Source organism: Falco punctatus, assembly GCF_963210335.1.
Source record: "Falco punctatus genome assembly, chromosome: 3".
In the NCBI taxonomy this organism is placed as follows: domain Eukaryota; kingdom Metazoa; phylum Chordata; class Aves; order Falconiformes; family Falconidae; genus Falco; species Falco punctatus.
Window position 1 is genome coordinate 112,538,754 of NC_137582.1, and position 21,358 is coordinate 112,560,111.

Below are 21,358 nucleotides of genomic sequence, written 5' to 3' on the forward strand. Positions count from 1 at the left end.
TGCTGTCGGCGGGGCTTGGCCCGGGGCGGCCGTGCCCTCCCGGGGAGCAGTGCCCCCTGCCGGCTGAGCCCGGCGCTGCCCGGGGCCCCCACGCCCGGCCCCCCAGCCCGGCTCCCCCAAAAAGGGACGGTAGAGCTGGCCCTGGTCCCCCAAAAAGGGACCTTCCCTCTTCTTGGGAGTGCTGTGAGCGCTCGGCCTTCCTGCCACTGCACCCCGGTAGTGCGTGGGCTTTGGGGCGCCGGTATGGGAACCTGGGCCTGCAGTGAGCCATGGAAATGAGGATCTGGGAGATCTGTTTAAGTCAGCATTACGGTCTGTGTGTGGGTGAACCCGTCTTGTCATGATCTTGGGGCAAAGACCTGCCCCATAATCACCACCTCTAACCCTTATCTACTCGGGCCAGCTTATCTCCCGCAGTCGCTGCCTCTTGAATGCTCTCCAAGCCCCATGGCTGTGGCTCCCCCGAGGCAGTGCCCTGAGGGCTGCTCACAGGAGCTGCCAGCTGGCAGAGGCAAGTCCAGAGGGGTTTCTTTCCCAGAGGGACTCAGCATATGGGGTCTGACAGTCTGCTCTTGTGGAGGGCTTTCTCAGCCCAGTCAATCCTTGCATGGACCTTCTAGGGCCAGAAGTGGTAAAGGGCTGGAAAGAATTCGTGGACTGAGTCCATGTGCCCAGGATCGTGGCAAGATGTTCTATGATTCTATGTTCCCTACATGTGACTTTCTGCAAGTCTGGTTGTAAATATCTTGAGTGACTGGGCACCTGTCACTTCCTTTGGGAAACTGTTCCCCAGCCTAATTATCCCTGGTATGAGATTGCAGGAACTGATCTCAGAATGGAGACTGAGAAACCTATGGTAAGCGGGTGGAGAAACACCTAATTTTCCACTCAAAGAGCCGTTTTGTGTCTTTGTTCTGTCACATCACTGTTGTTTGAAACACCCAGTGGATAGGAACATCACCTCTGGGCTGTGCCAACTCTTCTTTAAAAAAAAAAAAAATTAAAAAATTATTTTTGGCAGCGCAGATTTTTGGAGAGACGTTGGCTCAGTCAAGGTTGGTATTCTTGTGCTGAGCTCATGATCTGCAGAAGGTTCACAAGCAGTTTGTTTGGGTGTTGAGGCTGCGTTCCAGTAGTCCTGTGAGATGCTTGTTGGGTGGAAAGCATTCAAGTGCTTAAGTCTACCTAGTGAAGACCCTTCCTTGAGAGAAGGGTTTACCCAGGCAGGGATTAACCTTCTCATCATGGTGGTAAGCAGGGCCCAGCTATTACTTGAAGAAGGTGCTTCAAAGCCACTTGAAGTGTGTAGGAGTGTTTCTACTGGTTTGGCGCTATAGAGCGATAACTCACAGAAAGACCGGAAAACTGATCCCTGAGATAATAAACTTCTGTTTCCCTGCCTGCACCCTGGCTGCTGGGTCCTATTCCTTCCAAATCAGGTCTGCTACCAATGAGTGGGGTCCGCTAATGCATGCAGGTACTGCATCTTCCGCTGTGAAACACAGTGCCCAAGAAGGGGAGGGGCAACTTGTACTAAAACAGGCTCTGAATGATACAGATACCTCAGCTGGAAGGGATCAAATATTTAATATGTAGCTTCCGTATCATGGGTTTCTCTTTCTGTTTTCCTGGACTATTTATGCTTCCACTCCGAGTCCTCCGTGCCACTATGGGAAAGGCCTATCTGATCTTGGAATTTATTTCAGGGCTTTTGCCTTGTCTGTCCCACTTCTCGTGCTGCCAGAGCGCTTGGCTGCCTTCACAGCAAGAGCCTTTGTGGCCACTTTGACTCTCCCTCTGACATCAGATCATACCCCTAGGCTGCTGTGTAACGTACAGTTTAGGTTTCCCTCTGAAAAGTTGATTGAAAGTATGTGGAAATTAATGCAAAGTCTTGTGGGAGGTGAAGACAAGCATTGCTGTGCTGCATGTCCAACCTCCACCTGGGCTCCTTCCCTCCCTCCCAGGGTTTGAAGACACGGCCGTTCCCAGGGTTTGGAGAGCTCAGGTGCCACCCAGGGCTCAGCTCCCAGAAGCGCTGACATTGCAGAGGCTGCGCTGGCCGATCCAGCTGGGGTTTGGGAGAACCAATGTCCTCGTCCTCAGCTGCACTTTGCAACGCAGAGGGGGCAGAGGAGGCTTGGCTGGAAGCAGGGGAGGGGCAGAACCTACCACCAAAAGTCCCACACGGCACCGTCTCCTCCCCTCTGGTTCAATGCGGACTGGATCAATTTGGACGTCTTCAGCAATAAAAAATGCCGATGTCGTCCTAATTCACCAGGCCCCGAGATGACAGCAAATTTACATTTTTTAATTAAACTAGCAGCCAGTTTTTATGAGAGGGGGCTGGGTTATGCAAATCAAATGGTTGTGTACGAAAGATTAGGAGAGTTTGGGAATAAATTCCACAAATGCTAATAAAAAAAAAAAAAAGAGAAAATGAGAGGGGGGAGAGAGAGGGACATTGTTCCATTAGCCCCTTTTAGACTGATTTCCCTAGGGAGAAAGCAATGGGGGGTGAGAGATGGAGGCAGCTTTCAGAGACAGGTAAAATCCATTTTGAGGATTGAGAGCCCCCTGGACCAGGACCTTGTTGCTCCCCATTTCCTCTCCCAGGGCTCGCAGGGGAGATGGAGGCAGACATCAGTAGCAAAAGAAAAACTTGCTAGCTTCTAATCCCCGTTCCTGCTTGACCAGTGATCTTACAGGCTGAGGCTGGGGAGCTGCCTTGGGTGACTGCAGCCTGGTTGAGGACATGGAGGAGATGCGTGGTGCATAGCTGCTGGAGGGGCATGGGTGGGTCGAGGGCCAGGCCAGGTGATGGTGGTGTTGCAGGAGGGCAGACGTGGCAGGGTAACAGAATGGTCCCTGGATGGGCAAAGCCCAGACTCTGGCCATAAGTGAGCACTGAAGGGGCTACCCAGGGCTGCTTCGGATGGGGAGTGTCCTTGGACTGACAGGTGGGACACGGGGCAGTGCCAGTGGCGGGGATCAGGACCCTGGGGCTTTCCCCTCGCTTCTGTGCAGCGTTTGCTGGTGGGCTCCCGGTCCCTGGCGGGAGCTTGCTGGTTAGGCAGACAGTAAAACCGATCACAGGTGCAGGGCTGGGCTGCTGTTCCACGTAAGCACAGGCTTCATCTGCGGAGCAGAGTGTGTTTTGGAGAGGGCTGATGATGCACTTCCCTCCCCAAACTGTAGGACCCTGTTGCCCATTCACAGGGTTCTCAGTGGCCGAGTCCAGCTGTTAACTTCTCTTCCCAGTGTGTTAATCCGGCACCAGCCCTCTCCACTTTCTCAAGAGACTTCCCATCTTTCTTCATATGACAATTCCAGAAAATAAAAGTTTGTCAGGCCTTTTTGAGAACAAATAGTTACAATGAACCAAAACCATGTACTTCACTTCTGTAAAATATGTTCTTGTTCAAGTTTCCCAAAGAATTCTGAGTTCTCATTGCATTTTGGGGGTTAGGTGTGGTGGCCAAGTACCAAAGCAATTGTTTGCTCTGCCACGGAGAAACACAACCAGAAAATGTCTGGAGGCTGGGAAACTGCTTAAAGCTTCCAGTCCTAAGGCAGTTTCATGCTCAGAATAAAAGCTGAACAACCCATGTAGGCTGGCAAGAGAGAGCAAGGGGTGGAGAGAAGGAGATACAAGGAAAAAGGATGGGAAGATGAAAAAGTCACTGGGTGCACTTTATGGCAATCCCCTGAGGATTTGGTGCCTCACTCGAGAATTTTGCCACCCATTCCTGGTTTTGGGGTGTGAAATGATGATTCATCTACATGCACATGTTTTGCTTTGGAGAGGTGACATTTTAGTAGAGCTTCTTGTGAAATCAATAAAAACACCGTGCTCTACTAGAGTGTTTCTGGAGGTGTTCCCCACACCCAACACCTACGTCCCCGTCACCCTGTCCTGCACATGCACATCCGCCCCGGACACTTGCGCACCCCTGTGTTCCTGGACACTCGTGTGCCCTGTGTCGGCGCTGTGCTGAATTTCGTGTTTCCCAAGTTGCTGTCTCACGACATCGCCTTCCTCTGCACATGGCTCTATGCCCTTGCGTCATCGTGATGATGAGAGGATCTTTCTTAGCAGCAAGGGGAGATTGGTCTGGTCTGTGCCCTGCATGTTAGTGCTGCTGCAGTGTGTCCCCCACCGTTCCTGCTGCCCAGGGGGAGCGATGGCCTTGGCGGTGGGCTTGGTCCGCAGCCGCAGGCAGGCAGGCAGTTGTGCGGGGGATTTTTGTAACGCAAGTTTCTGAGCTGAACTAGTGCCAAGTTCAGCCTAAATCTAACAAAGAGAGTTCCAGAACAGGTCTGTGAGATGTGGCAGAGTCTGAAGATTTTGGTGTAGGATGAATAACTCCTGATCTATGAAGTGGGCATAATCATACCCCCCTGTGCAGCCCAGAGCCAGGGCTGGGCGCTTCAGTGATGGAGATAAGTGAATGAGGCCTGGCTGCGGTCCATGGATGAGTGCGGGGGTCGGGCTGCAGCGCTCCTCCCTCCGGCCGGGGTGTGGTGGCTGGGGTGTGGGAGAGCGGAGCCAGCTCCCACTTCCCGGGAGCTCCTGCACCCACCTGACCCGTGGCACCCTCGACGTCCCGGCAGCTGCAGCGCCGCAGGCTGCAAGCACCCGTGGGTCCAAAGCGAGCTGTCATGGACCCGCAAGGGGGGCTCTCCGGCACCTGGGCAAGGAGGTGCAGAGCTCCAGCTGGGCTTTTCCGTTGTAATGGTGCCGTGGTGTCAGCCCCTCTCCCAACACTGGCTGGGCCAGGGCAGAGCAAAGGAAGAACCAGGAACTTTCAGCTTCCATACATGGGAAACTGTCAAAAGCCAGGTAGCAACACCAGCTTTCGTCTGGTATTTCCAGAAAAACCCGGCAGGGCCTGGCATCCCAGGGCATAATTTATTATGGAAAAATAAAATAATAGTCCCAATCCCTTTGAGGCCTGAGTCATAGAAGCATCTTCTCATTAAAGCAGCTCCACCTCTCCGCATGGTGTTTGCCAGCACCATCCATGCCTGTAAGAATCCACTCCCTGAGCCGGCTCGCCCAGGGCAGCCCTCCTCCTCCTTGCTGCCTGTGCTTCCCCAGCACCCCTCTCCTCCAGCACCCCTTCCCCTATCTGGAGGAGCATGAGCAGCTCCACACGGCAAGCCAACTTCTCCCCAGGCCTCCCTTCTTGGAGCCAGTGGCATGTTTTGATGGTGTGTTTTGTAGACAAATGTCTTCATCTTTTCACCCACCTTCCACCCCCTGTGCTATCATGTTCTCTGGGCATGGCCCTGGCTCCTGCATCCCCCTCTCCCTGCCACGTGGTGTGGAGGTGTGTGTGGTATCTTTCCATGGCTTGAAGCTCTCTTTCAAGTGGCCCTCTGCAAGCAGGGAAAGGAGAGGAAGCTGCTCCTGGAGTAATTACCATCTGCATGTCCCGAAGGCAGGCAGCAGATGTTAGCAGAGGAGGACCGGATTGGAAGAGGGTGAGGGAACAGAGGCTGGGGAGAGAGGGTCTGATTTTTCTTCTTGATTGCGTATGAGTATTTTCAACAGAAGCTCAGTAGGACAAGAATCAGAGTTTTGCAAGCTGATCCATGCACTTGGAAACTTTCAGAGAAAGTTCCTTTGCTTGCTCTTGCTGTGCTTTCAGTCATTCACCCTTGCTTTTCTCAGCCTTTTTCTATGCTGCACTGTTTTAACTTCTCTTGCTAAATAGCTTTCCTTTATGTCCTCCTTCCTCTCCTCATTCCCACAGACCCGTCACTCTTTGTCACCCTCCTGGACTTCCCATTCTGCCTTTGATTCTGTCTTGGTTTTCCTTTCCTTCCTCCCCCCCGGCCCTCCACCTCCCTTCCATTATCTTACTCTCTTTATTTTTCATTTCCCCATTTGTCTGTGGGCTGATATTCAGATGAGCAAACTTCTTCCAGTTAAAGGAGGTCATGAATATTACGATTTTTCTATCAAACAATGAAATATGGCTCAAATTACTCTAAAGAATAGGGCCCTTTTCATAAACCACCTGCTGTTTTTTTTGAAAGAAAGCACAACCACTCGCCTGTGTGCTTCAAGCAGTTGTCTCTCATCTCCACCTCGCCAAGCTTTGCCATTCCAATTTCTTCCTCTGAATTTGTTGCTCTTGGTGGAGTATGTCTGCTCTTCCCAGACTGCCAGCACCCAATGAGTCTGGGTTTGGGCAGGTTGGGACAGGAAGGTGATTCTGGCAGGATCCTCACTACTTTGAATGATGGTTTGTGATTGTGCTTTTTTGATTGCGGTGTGTTTATTTTGGGGTTTTATTTTTGTTTTCAACAACATTTTGGTCTGAAACTCATTACCTCTCAGCTTGACAGAGAGAGGGATCTCATATTCAGATGTTAGCACTCAGCGGGGTGTGGAAATGCACAGACACCACTGCCTTCTCCTTGTCTTGCTGCTGTGGACCAGCCCTCTCTCCCCATGGTGAGGAGGGCTGTGGTGGAGGTGTCCTGCTCAGGCCTGGACACCAGCCCTGGGCTGTGCCTTCACGGTAAGCCTCTGTGTGTGCTGAGGCTGAGCTGAGCTCTCGTTCCAAACTGATCTGTCAAGGCTGTCAAGGCTCACTGCTGAGGCTGGGAGTTCAGTTTGTCTGGCTGTTCACAGTGAGGTGAGGGCCATGTATGCAGCACCCCAAGAGAGAAGTTAGAATAGATCAGTGCTGGAGGTGAGCCCCTGAGCCAGGCAGGTCCCCTGGTGGGGACAGGGGTCCGCACTGCTGTCCTCTTCCTCCCGGCCACGTGGCTTCGGAGCAGGAGCGGTGAGGACAGCAGCTGCAGATGCCTTTCCTCCTGAGACCTTAGAAAGCCAGGTATGTGCTCCATGACATCCTGCTTTGCCTGTGGTCCTGGCTGGGCTGGGCCGGACAGTGCCCTGCCTTTGCCAGCACTGGTCCAGCTTGGCCTTTAGCCCTTTAGTGGGGATGAGAGGAGTGGTGGAGCTGTGCCCCAGGGGCTGGAAAAGTGCGGGCAGAAGGGTCTCTGCACTCCCTCGGGAGCTGCTGCAAGGCAGGTGGGCAGTGCCACAGAAGGGGACAATAGAGGACACCAACTTGTCTCAGACTTGCATTTTGTTTTCAGTCCAGCCTATTTATATTCATCACAGTTGCTATTTTTTCCCCCAGTTACGTGAATGTGTCTTGCCCTTGCTACCTTCCATCTTCCCTGAGCAAACCCTGCCATTTTTCACATGTCCGTCTGGGAGGTGCATGGCATCCTCCCGCGTGGGCAGAGACCACTCTTCTCCAAGGAAGCAGCTGCCCCGGCGGTGTGCTCCTTCCAGGAGTCCGGCCCAGCCCTCCCGCCCTCTCCCACCTGGCCCCACGTTTCCCTGGACAGAAACGGCATACACCGCCTGGGCTGTGTGAGCACGGAGTTTGTTTTGCCAGGGTGACCTGTTTAATCATCTCATTTTCTGGTGGCCGTTTATTCCTCGTTTCCACGGTTACAGCCCCATTAAGAGGAGAAGCAATAAGGCAGCGAGTCAAACAGGTAATAAAAACATTAAAGCCATGTGCGCATTGGGAAGGAGGGAGGGCGAGCAGCACTCAGTGAGACGAGACAGGCCATGCCAGGGAGACAGAAGGGTTGCAGGGAGCTTGTGCTGCACAGTGTGGTAACACCCAACTCAGTTCCCAACCTCTGCAGGGGCCTGGCTGCCAACACAGCATCCCACAGCATCCTGCCCCTCTCCCTTGGATTGTGCTGCCATGCAGGACAGTGTCACTGCCACCGGTGCACTGCTCACACCATTGCTGTGCTGCTAATGCAGAGTTGCGAGTAGCCAAAAGCACTTGAAATCAGAGTATTTTTGCAACTATATTATATCTCAGGGCTGTGGCTGGAAATGAGTCTGGCAAAACTCATAACTTGCTGTTTCTGTTTAGTTACGGTGATGCTGGTGGACCCAAACATTTGCCATTGTAATGGCTCTACCATGGTACTCATCGAGGTACCTGTATTACTGATGTCAGCTGTACTGGTGCCCTGAGGAGCGTGGCTCTGCAGAGCTGTGCTTCTGCACAGTTCCTAAAGTAGTACTAACTGTTCAAAATACTACCCTAATGCGTTTAAAACTGGCTACCCAAGCCAACACCACCCAGAGTATCACGGCAGTGGTTTGAGGCTTTCCTAGGTAGAATAAGTATCTGTTTATGGAAGGGTGTATTTCTGCAACCTCCAGGAGAAGGTCAGGCTCCATGGAAACAGGATAGCTAGGTCTCTGCTCCGTGGCGGCATGGGGGCTGCTAGCCTGTGACTGCGGCGTGGGGAGCGGTGGGGGATGCCTTATGACCATAGCTAGAAATGAAGGGAGAGCTGTGGAGGGCAGGCAGCATAGCTGTGAACTACCTCTCTCCTGCCAGGAGGAATCCCCAGATTTCTGCTTTTCCATTGTGGGCTCATAAAAGGAAGGTAGCAACATTAAGCAACCTAAAGCAACTACTCTAGAGTGAGGAGAAGGCAAAGAGTCCTGATGTCTCAAGAAAAAGGAGGGAATTGCCTTCAGAGCGGCTCACTTTCCACCAGGCAGTGTTCCTCAGGGGTCTCAGTAGGTGGGAGCCTTTTTTCACTATATGCTTGTTATCCCAAACCTGACTTTGTCCACAAGGAGATTGTGGCCTGTCTCTCTGGGGAGATTGCAGGCTAGATGTGCTCTTGGGCATAAAATCTGACTACAAAAGCCAGCAGAGTTACTTTTCCTTATCATTTCCCAGTGGCCATGGAGGCCAAGTGGCACTGGGTCTCAGGTGAAGAGATGTTAGTGAGTGAATTGACATTTTTAATACTTGTCTTTCATGTGAGGGCCAGTAGCCATCTCTGATGGTCGAATGGAGATTGAAGTGATGTCACTAAGAAATAATTTTAAAACTTCCGTGGACACTGTAAGCCAGAAGCTTGGATTTTCAAAGTCACGCTGCGTTGGCCAAATTTTGTTTCTTTGGAGCTGGAGGTTTATCAAAATTGCCACATCTCAGAGCAGCAAGGAAGGTTGGGCTCTCTGGAGACCTGCCCTGGGCTGGAGAATATAGACTTTGTGAAGCTGCTCTTCGTTTCAGACAGTCTGTAGGATTGGTCTGTGAGCTGACTTGGTAATTAAGTATGAAGACGATTCTCCAGGACTCACTCCCTCTTACTGTACTGATGTGAAAGGCCCCATCCGTTCCTGAGAGTGGGGAGAGGGGTTTGACCTTCCTCTGTGTGATCTCTGGCTACGCTGTGTTGTGCTGCGTATTACACAGGGTAGGTACAAACTCTGATGCTTTATGCAAGCTGCTTATAAGTAATGGGCTTAGGAAAAACAAGCAAACTGCGTAGCTGAAAACTCCCCTGCTCCAGATGGGTTTGAGCTGCCAGGTCGCTGTCGTAAAGGAGCAGGTGCCTACAGGCTGGAAGGGTTCTGGCCTTTGAACGAGGGTGTGTTTCACTGTGGATGAAGAGGTTAAATATAACAGTCTCCTTCATATAGGGAGCATATAGCCCTAACAACAGAACAAAAATAACTCAGAAAAGCAAACAAGAGAAGAGAGCAAGAAGGTAATCATGGAAATGCAGGGAAACGGAGTAAACTAACTGAAAGGATGTTTTACCTGCTAGCTTTTCTCTGTGGGAATAGTCTGCCTCATTACAGCCCCACTTTGCCATGCTGGGTTTTTTTTTATTTATTTCTGCCATTGTTTTGGGTTTTATAGTTTCTTTTCTCTGGACTTTATCAGGAAACATATTTGTGGTGAGTGCCTGTGAAAGGGCCTGGCTTGCTGAGTAAATGTTCAACGTGGAAATGAGCTGTGTGACCTTGAGGGGGGGAGAGGGAGGAAAGCTGAGAGAAATTCATAAAAAGCTGAAAAAGAAAAGAACAAGGAGAAGGGAGGGGAAGAGGAAAAAAAGATAAAAGGCCTGGCCGGACTAGAAGAAGTCACACAGGAGAGAAATATTGGTCTTTCTTGTTAAAGCAGTGATTGGACATGTAGTATTAGACATCTTAAAGAGGCCCGATTCTCAGCTGTGCTAAGCACTGACACTTTGAAAAATAGGCCCATTTAAGGTGACTCCAGTTGGGCAACAAAAGTCAGTAGTCACTTTAGATCATCTTGGCCTGTGTTCAGAAGGGTGAATTTTATCCTTGGCAAAAGGCCAGCGGGAGGCCTTTCTGTGTACTGTTCCCGTTCCCAGAATAGGACCTGGGGTGGCTCCTGGGCCTCACCCCGCTCCTTTGGGGCAGGGGCAGGAGCCTCTGTCCCGAGGCGCTGGGCCGAGCCTCGGCCTGCCCTCCCCACGCCGGGGGCAGCGGTCACCAGCTGGCCTCACGTGGCACAGCCCCCGTGTTCTCGGGTTCATAAACTGGGCCTGGATTTATTTGTGGAGTTTTGTGGGAGCTGTGGGTGTTTGGGAAAGGTGCCAGACAGCAAAGGCCCCTGTCCTCAGTGCAGGGCTGGTAAGGAGCCACAGTGCAGGCTTCCCCGGCACACACAGGGTCCCTCTGGTGTGTGAGGTGGAGGTGTAGGTACTCGCTTTTGGGAACTGGCAAGGATCTCAGTCAGAAAAGACCATGAAAACACTGTTGCGAGGAAAATGAGTAAGAAAATTTGGGCAGAAACATGCTGCCATTGCTACTGGAGATCAAGATGTGAAGTCCAAACACACTCTGGAGTTTGGGTTTCCAGAACTGCCAGGTTTGCACTTGAAGGCTTTTACTTCAGTCCCACATCTAGTCCTGGATGATCTAAACTGGATTTTAGAATTGTATTGTAGGGATTGGAGAGAGGCGAGCACTGAGTTTTTGCAGGTTTGTATTTTTTTTTCTGTGTGGGATGTTCTCTAGGGTGTCCTTAGTATCTTGATGACACCAGTGCAGGGAAGCCCCTCGGCCCTTCAGCTGCAGCGTTCAGCTCTCGGCTGCCCATTCCCGTGCGTCACGGCAGGGAGCTGGGCACAGGAGGAGCTGGCACCCAGCAGTCATGGGGGACTGGAGCAGAAACCCTTGCACTGGTCTCCGGGCAGCTGATGACTTCAGCTATTTTTTTGTTGTTTGAATGCATGAAAAATGTTTGGATGCGTTTAGGATCCCCTTACAGCTCATCATATTGTCATTTCTTCGGCTCCCCAAATTCTCTTCATTTTCAAGAGGGGAAGTCTAACTTCACTGGCATCAGCACAAAACAAAATAGCTGCACTAACGATCTTTGCATACACATCTTCAAATTTTTCGTCATTTAGCGGGGGGTGGGGGTGAGTGTGATTTCTTTCTGCAAGCCTGAAAATTGTAGAATTAGATTTTCATTGCTCATATGGGAGAGCCCTACTGTGTAGAGGAGAGCGTTTTTTGATTTCTTTCCAGTTGGAGTGTGTGAAATAGTAGTGAAGAGTCTTTTCTAGCGATGACCTCAAAGTAATTTCTATAGCAGTGCAATGTGATGTCAGACAGACAGTATGCAGCTGGGTGGGAAGTGCAGACAGTGGGGGCATGAGTGCCTGACACAGGGGAAAACCAGCATAAATAAAAAACATTAGTCCAAGGCTTTGGGGGGGAACTAGAGCAAAGTCACCAGTGCAGATGCCAGCGCAAGGAACTGTAACTGTACATTTAATAGCTTCGGATGTTTGCTTTTATGTGACAGTTGCTGTTCAAGCAAGCAGATTGGAGAATTCCAGACTTGCATGGATTTCAGGGATTTTATTTGTATGTGTTCTGTACAAGACATTAGTGGGGTGGGAGCACAGGGAGTGTATGAAGCAGGAGGAGGGCCCAGGATCCTGCTTCTCCCTGCCCTCGCACTCACTATCCCACACACCTTGATTTATCCACACATGTTCGTTTGCTGAGCTGAGCCTTCCCCGCATTCCTGTCTCCTTTCTGTCCGCTGAAGTCATTCTTCCCCCAGACTCATCGAACTCACCTGCTCCCCGCTGCTCCTGCACTCCCAGGAGCATCCTCTGTCCCATTCCCGCATATGCACATCCTCTGCCTCTCTGATGATGGTGCCTGGCACTAACCTGCTCAGCCAGGGAGCTCTGCAGCCTGCAGGAGCCCTACCCCATGCTGAAAGCCCCAACTGGAAGGCAAGCGGCTGTGCCCCATGCACCTGCCCTGCCTGGCCTCCCCTGCCTGGCTATGGGTTCAACTGCAACTGTCCAAAGAGAACTGAAAGGCAGAGGCATGTTTTCACAGTTTATTCTCCAAAAGGAAAGCCTGCAAGGGGTGAGGGGCAGACTCCTTGCAGCGAAGGTGTTAACAAATAGCAGGTGATTAAACATGACAAGCAGTGACATTTCTGTGTGGGGTTCTCAGTACCAGCAATGCCAAGAATGAAGCTATAAACCCTGACATTTTGTGTTATGCACTGAGGTTTTTAATAGACATCTTTCTCTCCCTCCCCCCTGTTTATTTCTTTTATTCCTTTTTTCTGTTCTGTCCCCTTCCCCCTTTCCCTCTCCTCTCATCCTGACCCTCACCCTGGCTCTGCCCCAGCCCAAGTGCCCCCCGCCTCCTCTTCCCATACCTCCCTCCCTGCCCTTATCTTTGCTTTCTTGCTTTACCAGACTCATTTGTCTGATGGCTTTCACTTTTTCATTTGTTCCTCTCTTCTTCCCTGTATTCTTGTTACACTTTTCCAAGCTTTTTTGCTTTTTGTGGTGCCATTCCCCCTTCCTTACTCTTCTCTTCCTTCTCCTAACTCTGGTCTCTGCCATATGCACACACTTGCAGTCTTTCTCACACATATGCACTCCCACACTTCATTGCACACACACCGCCACTTTCAGCACACTTTTCTGCTCTCCCCCACGCACTCGCGCTCTCTCCTGCACCGTCTCTCACATGCGCTCGCACTTGCTCTTTTCTTTCTGTGCTTTCCCTCTCCTGCTCTTCTTTGTCTTTGTTACTCCCTTCTGCTGTCACCCTCCCTCTGTCTGTTCTTTTCCACTCTCTCCCCTTCTCCCTCCCTTTCCTTTCTCTTTTTGGGGCCTGATGTAATATGCTAACCATGGGCAGCCAGGCCAGTTGCTTGTCAGGGAGCAGGTGTCCCACCCCTGAGTGATGTTTTTGTTAATAACATTTTTGCCCTGACTCAGAAGCTGGCGTTTTGGAGATCGGTTGTTGGGTTTTTTTTAAGGACAGTAGCTGAGGAGGCTGTGCTTTTGGGAACAGTTGCTGGGTTCGTACTAAAAGGACTGCAACAGTTGCTCTGCTGAGCAGCACACGTTGGAACAACTGCGGATTCTACCCCCCCCCCCCCGCCCCCCATATCTATCCAAAGGGCATTTGGAGGTGACACCCAATGCACCGTCCCCCTTGCAGCCAGCTCTAATTGGAGCCAACAGGCTGCTGCAGGCTCTTGGCTTTAGGAACAGGGTGCTCCTGCCACCGGAGTTGGCCCTACCCAGCAGCCGGCTGTATTAGAAAAAAACTTTTCTCCTCTGCCTCTGCTGCCTTCTCCTGATGGGGCTGTGGGCCCAAAATTAGCAAAATGCTGGGGGTGACCCGAGCATTCAAACATAGAGCTCTCACAGAGCTCCACATTGCCAGGTCACCTGGTCTCCAGGGCTTGGCGGTAGTGGCCTGGCTGCGTGATCTGAACATAAGGAAGTGGTCTCCAGGCACAGAAAGGTAGAAAGGTTTGGTGGCAGTCATCTGCTCCCCAGTACATGACCTGCCTGGCTCACTGCATTTTACCAGGCTGTGATCTCCTTCGTGGAGAGGCCAGGGAACAATGCATGATGCTTCCCACTCAGCAGGATGGAAATTGTGTGGGCTGGCCCATCAGAGCCTGTCTTCTCTGCTGAATCAGCCTGGCTATCAGCACCAGGGTCTGAACCTTCCCCATCTGGTGGCCCCAGTGACAGTCACACTGCCAAAGCCATCGTGAAGTGCCACGTGGGGACCTGAGGTATCTCCAAGAGGCTCTTTGAGCTGCATGGCGATTCCTTCTCATCCGGCTGTGGGAGTCTCTGCCTCTCCCCAGGTCCCTGGAGAGGATCTGTATGGAGCTCCTGGAGAATTACCATGCATGCGCTGTCTGTGATGTGTGTTGGTGGCTTACTGGCCCATCGCTATAGCTGGCACATCTGTGCTGAGAGCATCCAGGGCAGGCAAGAGGCTCTCGTGGGCAGACAGTGAGGACAGAGGCTTGAGGCAGCCTCCATATGCAGGAGATCACTGGAGCCCAGTATAAAGGGCTCAGCAGGTATTTGAAATGAGTCCAAACTAAACTGCAGCTTCAGTCCTAGTATTTTCTCTTCCTTGACTCTGCAGTTGCTCTAAAAATCAAAATACTTCCCCCTAAAGGCCCCACCTTCCCATAAATGTGCCTCTCCCTCCCTGTCCTCCCAGGTCTTATTGATCAAGCGCCACAGACGGTGGCTGCAGTTTGAGTTGCCAAGTAGGGCAGATCGATAGAGACTTGGTATGGGATTTTTGGCAGCTGGGACATATATTTGTCCCTCCTCCCCTCCCACCATCCCTCCAGGAAACGGCCAGCATCATAGTGAAAGCAGGTGGAGCAAAGCTCCGTCCTTCCACTTTCCTCACCTTGTCCTTCCCTGTCCTCTGTGTGCCGCAGCCACCGGGACTGGAGGGCTCTGCAGGAGCATGTGTGAGGCCGCAGAGAGCACGCAGCACACGGTGCAGGAGTGGTCCACTCCCCTGTGCTGGCTCCACCAGCCCCTCATTGCCGTTTACCCTTTGCAATGGCCAAGTTCACCCTTTTGTATACAGGGGCAGTCCTGTGGGTCATTCTGGTGTCCCCAAGAGCAGGATTTGGCCTTCATTGTTTGCACAGTCCTTTTATTTGACAAGGGCTTCTTCCCTGTCTGGATCCAAAGTAACTCCCCTCTGCCCTTCTTTCCTGCTGTGGCCATCAGTGCTGATGTCACCTTTCTGCAGATGGGGAAAGCAAGGCATGGTGACATGGAGTGGATTCCTGGAGGCCAGAGAAGGAGTCGGTGCTGAAGCTGGGATTAGGGGCCGTGTTTCTGGCTGTCTTTCACCAGCACTCAGCCCCTTGGCCGTGGGCCTGGGTTGGTGCTTCTTCCCCACTCATGGGGCTGCCCAGGGCGCCCCATCTGTGTGCACCCAAAAGCTGTGGGCGAGCTTCCAGCATGAGCTGGGAGCCAGTGGCAGAGGGGAGCAGTCGGGGAGGATAGGGGTGCTGTGCAGGTCCTGTCAGGGGAGAGCGGTTAGCTCTGCCTTAAGATGTCCTTAACCCTTGCCACCCCTCCTGGCTGCCGAACCTCTGACAGGTGCTGAGCGCCGCACACAGTGAAGTTAATGAAATGAGTATTTCGGGGAGGGGGGAAGGGAGGCTCTGTACTGCACCCTGGGGCCCTGGGTTTATTAATGGTGACCTGCCATTAAAGACTAAAGTGCTAACCTGGTCATATTTAGCAGCTTTCAATGGTATCCCAGTGGCCTCCGCCTGCAATATCAACTCCTGCCTTCCCCCGGCAGCCCCAGGCCGGCAGGAGCTGACTCCAGAGTTTCTCTGCTAGGATGAGTCTGGTGGGCAGCACTAAGAAGTCTCTGTGCTGCTGCTGCCAGACAGATTTCCACCCCCTCCTGCTGCTCTGAGCAGCCTCCCCCTCTTACTGCCAGGTCTTGCCAGGGAGCACTTGGAAAAGAGGACCAAATCCTGGCATCTTCCTTTACTCAGACAGAGCCTGGGGGTCACTAGGAGAGGGAGACGTGCCAGTGTGAAGCTCACAGGTTTTGGCCATGAAGGAGAGGCATACTCAGGCTCTGCAGAGTGCTTCCACAGAGCTCTCTGAGAAAGCACTGGCAAATTATCCCTCCATCGTGGCAGGCTGGGAAATGAGGCAGCAGCTCTGCCAGACCTGATTAAAATAGGACTCGAGGCTAACAGCTTCAGGTCAGAGCAGTGCTCTCACTGCTACTGTCCCTCTTGCTCTGGTCCAAGAGGGACTTGGAAAACCCAGGCATGGGGGGCGGTCCCCCAGGGGATGACAGCAGTTGGACATTGCAGTGACAGGCACTTTAGAAAGATGCTGGGGGCTGCTGCTGGTCCAGGCAGGCATCAGTGTTAGCAGAAGAAAAAGAAAAGCCCCAGAGTCTCCTTGGAGCTGATTCTGCTCTTGATGCCTCCCCAGAAGCAAGATCCTGCTGCTCTGTGTGCCAATTGAGATTATTGCCTTCCCTGATCATTTCTTCCTGGATTAAAAACTCAACACAGAGTATTTTGCCCTGTGTTATTCCAGGATACCCATTAGAAGCTCCGTGTGGTGTGGGCCCTGGCAGAGGGATCGGGGAATCACGGGCCATCTCCAACTCAGGCTGGTCCTGCTGCTCAAGATGGGAGGTGGAGATGCACCTGCCCCCTCACACCTCTGTTTTGCCTGGGGTGAGGGCATGAAGACTGAGGCCATCAGGGATTTTCCTCTCTCCAGCAAGCCCTGTGAGGCACAGATCCCTCGTCCTCACAACCCTGCCCTTCATGTGGGCACGTTTGTCAGCGTGGGCTTCGGGCCATTCCCCAGCAGAGCCAGCGAGGGCAGGGGCCTTGTTGCAGCAGAGCTCCAGCCCTCGCAGCCTCCCAACAGGACGAGTGCCGGTTTGGCAGCCAGGCTGGGGGCAATCCTCGCTCTCTCGTTTGGCTCTGTGCCCCACTTGATCCGGAGCCAGGTTTTGCTGTAATCCCTACATCCTGTTGCAGGTCCTTAATCAGCTGGAGCTGGCCTGGAAAAAAACCAAAAACCCAAACCCCAAACTGTTGTGGTTAAATCTCCCCACTCCTGGGTGGTGGGGAGGAGTGTGCAGCAGCCTTCCCTGGCACCAGGGGGCTGGAAGGGCTGGGAGAGATTGCAGCTCCCTTGCTGCGGAGAGAAAAGGATGAGCGTGTGTTTCTGCTGGGGGTCTCCGCAGGACCCGCTAGTTGCTGTTCCCCGGCGAAGGGGATGGCGCTGGGTTTGAGGCACTGGTTCCTCCTGTTCCTCCACCACCAGCACAGCTAGGGATGCCGCCCCTTCAGCCCTTGCTGGGTAGGCTTGAAAACTCTCTGGGTTGTTGTTGAGTTGTTTTTTTTCCCGTTTAATGCATAGAATAACACTGATGGGTCTGAACAGCTCCAGCCAGGCGACGAGGGGAAAGAATAACAAGCTCCTGAATGTCAGGCAAAATTATGGGCCATTGCTATTTAGGGTGAGTCTGGTGGATTTAGGGCCTCTCTGTTCTATTGTCCCAGCTGCTCTGAGCATTGGAGCAGGCGAGACACAAGTCGGGAATTTTATTGCAGAGCATGTGCCGGGGAAGGCTGGTTCTGAGCGTTTCCGGAGCTGAACAGCAGCAGTGGGGGTTAGGGGACAGTTTCTGTTGGAAAGTTGGTGCGATGTGATACTGGGAGGGGGTAGGAGGCTGGAAGTCCTGGATAAGTGGTCATCCAGGGGAGAAGAAAGCCCCTTTGCTTCCTGCTCTTTGTCAGGATTCAGCTCCAGATGTACATCAGACTCCCCAAGCCAGTGTAGCGTTGGTCTCTATCATCAGCCCTTGGCTGGCCGTCTGGCTGCGGCTCTCCGCAGGAGCTTCCCTGGGCAGACTCTGCTGGTCCCCGACTGCATCTGGCGAGCACACTGCTGCCCAGCCCCTCGTCTTCTGGCCCATCTCTTGTGAAGCATTCAGGGAGGTAGCTTGTACGAAAGACGGTGCATAAATGTGTGCGTTGGATGGGGATTAGGGGTTCTGGTGCCTTCTCTTGGATTGCTTTTGGCTGGCGCTGGTGATGTAACCGGGGCTGGCACTGCGCTTGCACGGCCTGCCAGGTACTGGGGGGAAGGGCCAGATGAACAGCATAAGAGAACATGGAAAGGATGAAGAAAGTGTTATATAGGTAGATGTGGGTCGTCCATGGGAAAGTGAAGCCTGCAGGAGCCGTGAACAGGGTGTATCCTAAGCTTCCAGATTTTGGCAAATATGTTATGTCCCATGCCAGGGTGGGGAGGAGTTGCGGAGAGTAAGAAAGCTGTTCCTGCCTGGCTGTCTTCACAGGCATGAGGCTTGGCAGGGTAAATTCTTTGCTTCTTTGGGGCTCTTTTTATTTGACCGGATTAAAAAGCCTATTTGAGTTTCTTAAACCATTTAATCTAAAATCCCCAGGTAGATGCGCCACTGGATTCAGTTTTAAGCTTATAAACAAAATAGGTCTGTGTTTGTCTTCTCTTCGTTTTGTTCTGAAGAAGCAAGGGTTTGACCTGTCCTCCTTGGAGTCGGGGGGTAGTTGGGCTCTTGGGCTTATGAATCCCCTTGAGCTTTCTGAAGGGCGGGAAGTGCGGAGACGGGGGTGCTGGTGGGACCTCCTGCAGCTCTGGGTTCGGTGTGCGTGTGGCCTGGGCAGCAGCGGGAGGAGCGAGAAGGGCTGAGTTCCACTGGGCAGGTTAAATGACTGAGGCAGTTCCCAGGGCTCAGAACCTACATGGAGTGCTGAGCGTATGTAAAATCCCATTAAGACCACTGCTCTGCAAGGTAGTGTGGGGAGATGGGAAAGGAGGAGGTCATAGGCAATTGGAGAAAATGGGAGGAAAGCATGCGTGATCCACTGGAGCGGTCAGGGTAATTCTTTCCCGTTCCCACAGCCCTTTGAGAGGAGCTCGTTCTCCTCCTCTGCTCCCAGCGTGCCCAGCTCCTGCCAGGTGTTCCTCCCGCACCCGTCCTCTCCACCTGCTTGAGGTTCTTGTCTCCTTTCCAGTTCTGTATGGCTTTATTGCTGCCACTCCCTGCGCTTCTGAGGAGGTTTCATGGACATGAGACCGGTTGGGACTGCTCTCAGATCAGCCCAGAATGGGACAGTTCATGATTTGTGTTTGGAGAGAGGTGCTAACGATGCCTACAGGAGCTACAGGAACGTTGCAGCTCTGTGGTCCACAGTGTCACGTTTCTGACAGTGGCTAGTGCCAAATGCTCTGAAGGAAGGTACCAAACCCCACAGCAGGCAGATGTAAAACGATCTGCCCCTGTGCCCCCTTGATATCCTTTCCATGTGTCCGGCAGAGACAGCTCGAGTTAGTGATGCCTGCGTGCCTGTGTGGGACGACAGCGGCAGCGCTCGGCCCAGCCCCAGTGGGAGAGGTCCCGTCCCCGGTTCCCCGGTGCTGGCAGCCGCAGCAGAAGGAAGGCCAGCTGCCGTCCCCGCTGCCCCATGCAGCCGTGGAAATGCTCGTTGCAGCGCGGCCGTAGGAAGGCCACGAGGGCAGGCTCTCCTGCTCGCCTCTGGTGGTCCTTGCTGTGAGCAGAGAGGCCTCCCGTGTCTGGGGCTCTCAAGGAGATGCTGTGTGAAGGGGGATGGTGGCAGGACTGTATCCTTCTCCCCCCTGCTTCTCCCAAGGAACTGGGGACAGACAGAGGGACAGGCATCTGTCCGATGGCAGCTTGAACGGGAGGGAGCCCTCTTGGCTTTGCCAAGGGAGCCTCTTTCTATATGGAAATGAAGAATTTAGGCTAATGGAGCTCAACCATCTCTAATTTTGCGATGGCAGGAGGATTTTGATTGAAAGTAATTAAGCAAGCTAGCTGTAAAATTAATTAAAGCAAAAGGGGGGGATTTTTTTATTGGATTGGATAGCGATATAGCGGCTGTCAAATGGGGGACGGATGGGGGTGACCTGAATTCTCTGCCCTCCCTCCTCCCACTCGGGACGTTTATGTCACTTTAATCTCCTTACAGCGGCTGGTGTGCATTTGTTTGAAATAATCAAGGAAATATGGTCAGAAATTGTCAGCTTTCAGATCTAATTTACCTGACAGCCCTGCGCGGACCAGTAAGCCTCTGTGTGCGTGTGTGAGAGCGTGTGTGTGTGTGGTGTATGCAACTGTGTGGTCGTGGAGGACTCCTTGTCTCCCTTCTTCCCACTTTTTTTCATTCTGTCTTCTCTTGATTCCTAGCAAAAATACTTCTGACACATCTGGGACCACCCAGCACCTCGCAGGAAAAAAAAATAAAAATGTTTGAGAATTTTCCTGTGGTCCCTTCTCCACCCCCACCTTCCCATCCCTGCCTCCTCCCAACCTGCCGCCTCATCCTTGCACCATAACCAGCTTTAGGGTTTAGGCAATATAGGATTAGGGGAGGTGGCTGTAATTCTTTATTCCAGATGGCTGGCAACTGCTAAACCCACTGTCACAAGTACTGAGTTACAAAAATACTTAAATTAGGCCCTTTGTTTTAGCCCATGTCCCTGCCAAGCAGGTCTCCCGATGTCCTGCCGGCAGCTCAGCTTGCATGGAACAGGTGGGGGACTCTGAGTCAAGACTATAACGATGCTGGGGAGAGTCTTCTCCAGACTTGCACCTATCTGGATTCCCTTGCTCAGCACCATCTGCTTGTTTTTGCCTTTAGCACTTAAAGAGAGATCCTGCAGTAAGAAAGAGCTAGGCATGACTTGGTATACGTGTGCTCACTTAGCAGGTGACAGTCCTGATCCGGGGACATATGAAGGCTGCAGCTCTCATACGTCTTACTGGGGGGTGAGTGCTCTTGACAGAGATCCAGGTTCCCCCCTCTGGACCTAATCCTGCAGGTACCTGGAGACCTGAGCTCAGTGTACTGGAAACTGGGGAGGGAGGGCATCTGCTATAGGGCTAGTGTTCCTCAGAGCTGCCCTGGTGCCTCACATCTGTCTTGCTAGGTTGGCTCTTAGGGTTATTATTTATTATTTATTATTGTTCATTAAGTGCTGACAGAGTTGGGGCTTTTGTTTGTTTTGTTTGGGTCTCCCATTTAGCGGCCTTCGCTGAGGCAGACTTCAGTGCCAAGACCTCAGGCGCTTTTACAATTACAGCCCGTGATCCTATTGTATTGTTTATGTAATGACTCTCAATCCCAAGGGATTCTGCAGCCTTTCTTAGACCCAAGCACCCAGCACCTGGCAGGGAGAGTGCAGGGCAAGTGCTGGCCCCTGGTGCCAAGGAAAATCTCTGGGCTTTACATGCTAGGGGATCATTAATACGTAGGCAGATGAGGCTGGACCTTGCTGCAAGGATCCACATGCAGGGAAGTTGATTAAGCTGCTTCAGGAGGAGGAGCGGATGATTCATCCCTGCCACGGCCTGTGTAGTTGCGGGGTATATTGGTGGCTCAGACCTGGTGCTCTGGCTGTTGGGTGGCTGCAGCCCGCCAGTCTGTCGCTGATACAGTGAGCTGAGTGACTGGTTTGTGGGCCAGTTTATGTGACCAGTCCCCTGGGTGTCCCAGAGCATCCGGAACCATCTCAGCACTGGAACTGAAACTTTCAGTTTGTTAAGTAGATGTGTGGAGGGCACCTCGCCAGCTCTGTAACCTGCTGGACATGGGTAGGACATGGTCTAGTCCATGACCGGCTGTGT

General features: G+C 52.4%; 1 protein-coding gene across 16 annotated transcripts in view; it reads left to right on the forward strand.

Moving 5' to 3' along the window:
* CASZ1 (castor zinc finger 1) overlaps positions 1-21,358 on the forward strand; it is a 237,057-nt gene that overhangs the window by 143,099 nt on the left and 72,600 nt on the right. The gene's annotated exons all lie outside the window — the stretch shown is intronic.